Here is an 8,461-nt window from a genome sequence, read left to right on the forward strand (position 1 = left end):
CCTCCACGTTCTTACTCTCTGTTTGTCCCTGGCTTGGAGCTGGAGGCAGGGCCAGGAGACGCCTGGCACTCTGGACTGGAGCTGTCACTGAAATGTCCCCAAGTTCAGATGGTGGGTTACTCTCAAGTATGTGACTGTTTCTGCTACTGCAGGACTTGGGGAGTTCTTGAGTTTGTGTCACACAAAACGTCTGGCTTGGAGGTTGCAATCCCAGGGAATTTTTCATCACCAGGGAAGTCTCCATCACTACAAAGGGATCAAGGGAGAAGTCAGTCCCTGGTAAATGAGATGCTCCCCCTAAACACCAACACAGCAGTCGTGTACCTTTCAAGGGGTTCAGGGGCAAGATGGGCAAGGCATTTCTACTAACTCTTCTTAAGGATCATGGACAGTGCCCTATGCTACGAGGTAAGCGGTGACTGTTGTAATGCTTAACTGGTGATCATTTCATGTCACTGATCCTTGGCTCTCTTTGTATCTCATAGGACTGTTGTAAGTCCAATACAAAATGAGTCTTCTTTTTAAACAACTGAAATGTTTTACAAAGCCAAGCATTCTCATATAGAGTCCTTTCAATTCTCCCCACTTTCCCGAGAGGCTAAGAACACTTCACACCATGAACTAGGAGAGGGGGTAGAGCCCTTTCTGATGAAATACAGAAACAAAGACAGAGTCTTAGCCTGCTTGCTCTCTGGACAGGATCTCGGACCACAAGGTCTTAAATCCTGGTATAAATGACGGAAGTGAGGACACTTCAACTGGCACTCTCATAACAAGAGTTCTGAGACACCTTCCAAAGAGACTGTAGCAGTAGACGAGGGAAGGGAGTGCTACAGTGTGGTAGTACAGGGGGAATGCTCGGCTACAGCAGTGAAAAATGTGGTACCTATTGGTGTGCTCTCGGGGTTCTTGTACATGTAGCATAGATGACCTTTACAGTGTCCCTGCCACCTTCCCACCTGCATTAGGTGTTCTTTTTGTTTTTTTGTTTTTTTTAATTTACGTTTATTTATTGATTGATTGTTTGAACTTATTTATTCTACGTATTTATTTTTTTGGCTGCACAGGGTCTTCATTGCTGTGCACGGGCTTTCTCTAGTTGCGGCTAGCGGGGTCTACTCTTGGTTGCGGTGTGCGGGCTTCTCTTGTTGCGGAGCATGCGCTCTAGGCGCGTGGGCTTCGGTAGTTGCGGCTCACGGGCTCTAGAATGCAGGCTCAGTCGTTGTGGCACATGGGCTTAGTTGCTCCACGGCATGTGGGATCTTCCCAGACCAGGGCTCGAACCCGTGTCCCCCGCATTGCATTGGCAGGCGGATTCTTAACCACGGCGCCACCAGGGAAGCCCTAGGTGTTCTTACATAGAGTCTAAAAACAGAGGGCACTGAGCGAAGGTAGTGGTTACTAAAGGCTCAGGATCTAAATTCTACCTGTCTCTACACCCCTTCCCAGCTGTCGATTTGACCCCATTTGTGAATGCCGACCTCATTCTTCAACTTTCTCTGCCGTTTGTATACTCACCTTGAAAACTTGTTTCTGTGATGCGTTGAGCAGACACAGGGTGGCAGATTGCAGAGGTGGAAGCTGGTGGTCGGATATTTGTGGGCTGAATCTCCTTCAGTCCCATTCCCATTTCTGGTTGCGCAGAGGCCCTACTTCCTGTGTATGACGCGGAGCCATAGGATTGCGGGCAGGAGCCAAGTTCTCCATACAGTGAAGACCCCAGTGTGCCTTGGTTATAGTAATATACCTGGCTTCCTTCCTGGTAGGGAAGTGACAGGCGGCTATGCCCCTGATTTGGAATCTGAGATGGTGCTCCCTGAGCAAGCCTGGCAGAAAGTGATGGATATAGAGGGACCATGTTATTGGCGTCTGAAGTTTTATCATACTGGGCTGCCATAAACATGGAGGAAGCAGCTGGGTGCCGGTCAGTGAGTGCCAGAGTAAAGTCTCCGAGTGAAGAGGAATTCTTTTCAGTGCTTCCTGTGATGTCCCACTCAAGAACACCTGGATAGGAAGGAGCTGAAGTGGAGATCTGGCTGTGGTCAGTAACTCCAGATAACATAGTCGTGCTGGAATGTTGGTAAAGGTAGGCACTACCCATGAGTGTCTGGAAAGAGGTACCGGTAGCCGATGCCGAACTGACGGCAGGGGCAGAGACTCTGGAGAAGTTGCAGACACTTCGTGTTAGGGAAGTTGCATTGCTCACCACAGGAAGACAATGCTGCAGAGAATTTAGAGTTCCAAGTAGAGATGGATTTTGGAAATTTTCTGTAAGAACAAGAGGGTCATGAAAAACTCAGGGAGGTTGAGAAATTCTCACTACGTTTGAGGAACAGCATTATCTTAAGGTTCTTGCTCTCAGGACACCTCTACTATCGACCCTTCCTGAGAAACCCAAAATCAGACAGTTAATGATGGCTGTAAGGACTGAGCAGTTTTCCACTCTTCTGTATTAACTGCCTGTGCTCCCATCTTGGGCACAGATGGGCAGAAGAGCCAAGTGGTATGGTTCAGACATTGTTCTCTAGGCTGGAAGCAACCTTCTCCCTGCCCTGTCTTTCCCTTCAGCCTGCACTCGTACTGACTTCTATGCTATTTCCTAGACTGGAAGCATTTTAGAACTAGGAGGCCCTTAGAGAACTTTCTCTTTTTTCAGTCTCATTTCACGAGTAAGGAAACTGAGGCTCAGAGAGGTCGGGTTGACTTGTTCAAGTTCTCTCATTATGTTAGTGTCATTACCAGGTTTCAGAACCTAAGTATCCTGACTTCCTTGCCAGGACTCCACTCTGAGCATGATAGTGCCAGAAAGCAGGAGAAATAGAACTTATAATATAAGCATTTTTTTTGTCCATTAGAAAACAGTACGGCCATTACCATTGTCATCTTCATTGTCTCCCTTTGCTTGTGCAGTTCCCACGCTATTACCTAGAGTTGACGTATAGCTCAGTCCAACTGGTGAACTGAAAGAGTCATTTTTGCCCTCTTCAAGCCTGGTTTCTCATCCTACCTCAAAATGATTACCCGAAAGTGGATTTCTTAAGTGCTTTTGGAAAGAGAAAAGTTATCTGATTACTTCAGATTACTCATCTATAAAGTGGTTATAACACCACCACCAATAATAATAGCAGTAATAATTAATAGATGAATAAGCTGATCTATTGCGTATGATTTATATGGAGGAAGATACAATAAGTTCTAGAAAGACAAAGAAAAATCATGAAAAACATGTTACGTAACGAAAAAGAAATCCATAGATATTAATGAAAACTGGGGTATGTGGGCAAGTATCAAAGCCTAATGAATTTACTAACAAATGACATTCTGTACCATACATGCAATATTATGAAAGTGAATTTTGCCCACTCTATTTTAGTGAATACTATTAACCAAAAAACACGATGGAGGTGATAGAGGTGAATGAATTCCTAGCCAATGCATACAGACAGAGACGATAAATCAGTAAAAAATGCACAACAAGCAACAGAATGCAACAAATGTGAATGTATAGGTAGCCACAACATATGTAGACAAGTATTTCAATGAAAACCGGTACAAAGCAGACAGCAAAATAGTAAGTGTAAAAGAGTTTCATTATTGTGCTCATTCATATTTTTACCCAGCAAGTAACAGGTATTAAGCCTAGGAGAAATATATCTTTCCATGAATATAACTCATATAATAAGCAGAAAGGAAGCTTAAAAAGTATCAAGAAGGTTTTTGTATTTATCCTAGAACTTAGAATCATCTTCCACATCCAAGAAGATGACATCCCAAGACCTCAAAAAACCATCATCCCTAGAATCCAATTAAAAAAGATTTTCAAATGTAAGAAAATCCAAAGGACTCCACAACATTGTTTTAGATAAATGTGGATGTTTGTGTTTTCTTTTTTTCTTTTGCCGCGCCGCGTGGCCCTGGCCGTGAAAGCACCGAGTCCTAAAGCGCTGGACTGCCAGGGAATTCCCTAAATGGGGAATTAGAGATGTGGGGCTTGACTTTTTCTTTTTCTTCTCCGGTAGCTAAGATCTACAAGCGAACGATGGCTATTGATCAATGTGCTCTCTGTGTTAGGAAGGAAATAACTGTAAAAATGAAAAGCAACCTTGCCTTAGAAGCTACATATCACACAAAGGAAATAGTCCTTCTGATTCAATGTAGAAGATATCATTTAAAATGTTTAATTGGTCAAATGTCTACCTAGTTTAAAAATTAGAAAGAATAGAACACTGAAAAGCAGCCCCCTAGATAACCACTTTGGTTTCTGGTTTCTAGGAAGCATCATTTCTAAAACATACTTCTAAAATGTTTCTATTCCAAACTGTCAAGTGCCAGCTGTATTCAGAGAGGCAATAAAAGAAAGAAAACGGAGTATGACTTTTCTGATAGGCTGCCCTTCCTGGTGATCCCCTGTTCTGGCCTTACTTTCCTTCTTAGTCTGTTAATGTAAGGATTTGCTACCATCAGCTTTGTTTTGCCCTGCTCTGAGCAGATTTCCCTCTGTGCTGTTTCTGCTTTAATTTAAAATCTTTGGCTCCCATCAACATTCCATGGCAAACTGCCTCTTTCTTGAGAGCTCCTCTATGCTTTCCCTCTTCATTCTTATATTTTTTTCCCATCTCTTGGTTCCTGTTGGCCTGTGCTAATGAAAACAATCCTAAACTTGCTTACGTTTGACTCTGTGCCTCCCTATATAGCCCAGTACTCTCCATCCTCTCTCCCTATTCTCTCTTTTCAACTAGTCGAAATACTAGTGGAGGGAGACCATTGGAGATGAAACATCTTGGTATATATCGCTAGTTTTCTGTGTCACCTGGCTTTTCTATGTTTCTGTTGAAACACTCTTTTGAGAAGTCTCTGATTTCATTTTCTACATGGGTACCCTTTAAGGCTCAATATTGGAAAAGAAGGGGATCAGAGTGATCAACCCAATGTGGTATCCTAACGTAACAGATAAGGAAAGCAGCAGGCTTTGTGAGGCAGTCAGTGATTTGTCCAAAGTCACACAGACAGTAAACGTCAAAGTCAAAACTGAAATTAGGTCTCCAGACTTGTAGTTCAATACTTTCCCTCATTATTCCACGCTATTTTGAATCTCCTCCTCAATTTAGGGGCAAAAGAAATCGAACGCAAAACTTTCCAAAGTTTCTTTTCTTACCTGACATGGTCAGAGAAGAGGAGACATCAACTGCAGGTACAAGGGATGAGGAGACAACACTAGAGGATGTCTGAGTGGCTGCAGCTGAACGGCGCACGTGTCCAGTACAAAGGTCACTGGTTACTGGTCCAAACGGCTCCACGGAAACCCCAAGACCTCTACCAAGTGGTAGTAGGTTTGGTAGGAGAGTGATGTCACAAAGCAGGCAGTTGAAAGGTATGAGCTAGCCAATAGGGAGGTCCGATCCCCAACAGGAGGGCGGGCTTGGGTGAAGAGAGCGTAGGAGAGCTAAAACAACCCCTCAATTTCTGAGCTCTGGGGAGGAAATCCTAGAAGACAGATTTACCTCCCCCAGGCTCTTCCATTAGGGAAATCATTGCAACATTTCTTACAGACGTTCATTAATATAATTAACTAACAGTTACTTATATTCTACAGAGTATTCTATTTTATGTATCATATACTTAGAGCTATATAGATCTTATTTAACTAGTATCCTTAGGAAGGAAAGAGCCATGTAGTTTGAACTATTACAGTTGTAACTTGGTTAAAGAGCAGGGTGAAGTTTGTTGAGTGTACCCTGTGGAGAATGTTGTGGTCCAAGGCTCTTCTCTTTTAGTTTCTTCTCCTTGACTCCTACCTTCCTTGGGCTGGGCTAGGCTGGGGGCCAGGTTGGACTTGCGACTTAACATTTCTCTTCCGCTTTCTTTTTTTTTTTTTTTCTTCCATTATGGGCATTGCTTCTAGGACAAGCCTTGGTCTTGCATTGGATGTTCCTTCCTGTCAACTTCCAGCAGCAGGAGTCTTCTTTTCAGTGCTTGATGCTTCACGAAATAGACTCTGCCCATTGGCAGCAAATACCAGAGAGCCAGGAGACAGAGCTGGTTGCAGACCTTTCCTCTTCCAGCCTTTGGTTGCAATTGTTTTGCCCATGATTTGCTAGCTCTAGTTCCTTGGGCCACACAGGTATCCTGCCATCCAGCTCTTTTTATATGTGAGAGACATTCTGAACACTGTCCCTCTTTCTTTGCACAGAAGTATATACAGTGTGGCAGTTACCGTAATCTCCTCCCCCTTGCAAACAGCCCCTCTAGAATCTCGGACCTCTAGGACTCTCTGTCTTGCATGCTTGGGTGCAAGGCCAAGCACAATGAAGAGGAGAATAATTAGAGAAAGAGGAGGACATTGGTGGAGAACTGGGAGCAGGTAAGGTGAAAGGGCACCGGAGAAAAGAGATGCATGTAGGTTTTTTGGTTTCTGTGGGAAACAAGTTGACACACTTGGGCCTCATTTTGTATTAACAGAACAGAGAGTTGTAGATATAAGTAGCTAGATCGTGCAGCAACTGCCATGAAGTCTGTACACTGAAGAGAACAGTCTCACATCTAGTTTTCATTTTGTTTTATGTCATATTACCTTATTTATAGCATTCACTGGTATGTTTGTAGAACGCAGATGTTTTCAAATGCTCTGGTTTTGTCTACATGGTTATTTCCTTGTCCTATTTGTAAGGAATCCAACATTGTAAGACATATTGCATGTTTTTCTCTTGACGATTGTTTACCTTGAAGCGTCATGAACTAACTTGAGCTGTTGGATTTTGTGGAGAAACTTTAAAAAGGGTCTGTGAAAAAGGCATTGTGGTGAGTCGCATTATGCACCCGAGCGTAAGGAGCAGATATCTGCCACCAGCCCAGCTTGGCCTGGATTGCCTCTGTGTTAGTTCCCCTGGTTAGTGCTTTTCTCCCTAACCACTCTTGTGACTGTGATAATGTGAGTTAAGGGCTGAGTTGCTAGTGATTTATGTGTGAGGTAGGCTGGTTTGAGGGAGGAAATCTATGGACCTAGTCATTTTCCTTGGTGGTAAGCTTTCAGGGGTGCAAAGATCGATCTTCCTGGGGACTTTTCTGGTACCAGGAAGATATCGCATAGATGGGACCTCCAAAGACACACATTTAATTTTTAGGCCTGTTGTTCCTATTATGGGATGTGAGTTTCTTCACTGATGGGGATGCTGCTTATCTGAGAAGAAACTGTGAAAGGTGGTGTAGTATAGAGGTGTGGCTTAAGCTTTTAAGTTTTCTTCAAGGTTTTTCCCCTAAGCTTCATACTTCAGACGGCCTACTTACATGAGACTAGTATGTGATGTCAGGCTAACAACTTCCTAAATACCTGCAAGCCAGATCAGTGTCTCTTTTCTCTATATTCCCATGGAAATCAAGGGTCCCGCCGAATTTTCCATCGAAACAGTTGATTTGTGCTGTCTCTAGGAATTCTACAGGGCGTACTGTTGCTTCCTAACCGGTGTCATTTGGGAGATCCACCTCTGTACGTTCAAATGATTAATTTTGAGACTCTGCTCATGTGTGCAGTAAACCCTTTAATTCCCTAAGACCTTCCTTTCCTCCATCTCATACCCCATTAAGCCCGCTTCAGTTTATCTCCTGAATTTCTTTGGAATCTGTCAGCTCTCCCTCAACATCCTAATACTGAACTTGCCTGTCTGTTGCGATTAGGTCCTAACTAGTGTCCATATATCTTGTTTCCCTCCAATCCATTCTTCACACAAGAAAGCTTCAAAGCAAGTTGGAACATTGCTCATAAACATCGCTCACAAACATTGTTTTGAGAATAGAAAACACACTGGTGGCCTTTAAGACTCTGCGTGCTCTAGAATCCTCTCTGCTTCTCTAGCCCCATCTTGTGCCACGTTTGCCCTCACTTTCTATGCTTCAGATACACTGAATTAACCTTAGTTCTCACTCATCTGACAGAAGTCAGTTGAGAAATTATTTTTCACTGTGATTCCTAGCATTAAGGAATTTGATGATCAGGTTTTGTATGAGGACTAAAACTAAACTGGGAAGTGGAAGAATTGCGTTTCAACTGTTTCAGTCAACACGCATGTAATAATGATACCTAAGTATTGAACACCGGGCTAGGTTTCATGAGGGATACAGAAGTTCTGGCCATCTCTGGTTTTGGGTATCCCTTATTTGTTGAGACCTTTGCGTTGTTTGGTTGCCTTTTGTCTGTTTTCCAGATGGGAAAACAGGAACAAGGGAAGTATAGGTTATTACTAGGTGGGGTTGAACAAGTGGAGCAGCAAACTGCAAAGCAGAAAGAAGAGGGACGTACTATAGAGGGATGTGATTTCCATTTTCAAGGCGCCTGCATCCTGTGCAGGGAGACAGCCTAACATAAAATGTGCCTAACAAAAGATCTATTGACTTCTTACTAAAAATCTCCAGTTCATATAACCCAGGGGTTTATACCTTCTCCTTTAAAAGTTCTATTCCTGGGACT

General features: G+C 43.3%; 1 long non-coding RNA gene across 8 annotated transcripts in view; it reads right to left on the reverse strand.

Moving 5' to 3' along the window:
- Positions 1 to 8,461, reverse strand: part of LOC309643390 — a 2,123,356-nt gene that overhangs the window by 1,228,144 nt on the left and 886,751 nt on the right. The window lies entirely within an intron of this gene.

This window comes from Balaenoptera physalus (genome assembly GCF_965194825.1).
Source record: "Balaenoptera physalus genome assembly, chromosome: 15".
Lineage (NCBI taxonomy): Eukaryota > Metazoa > Chordata > Mammalia > Artiodactyla > Balaenopteridae > Balaenoptera > Balaenoptera physalus.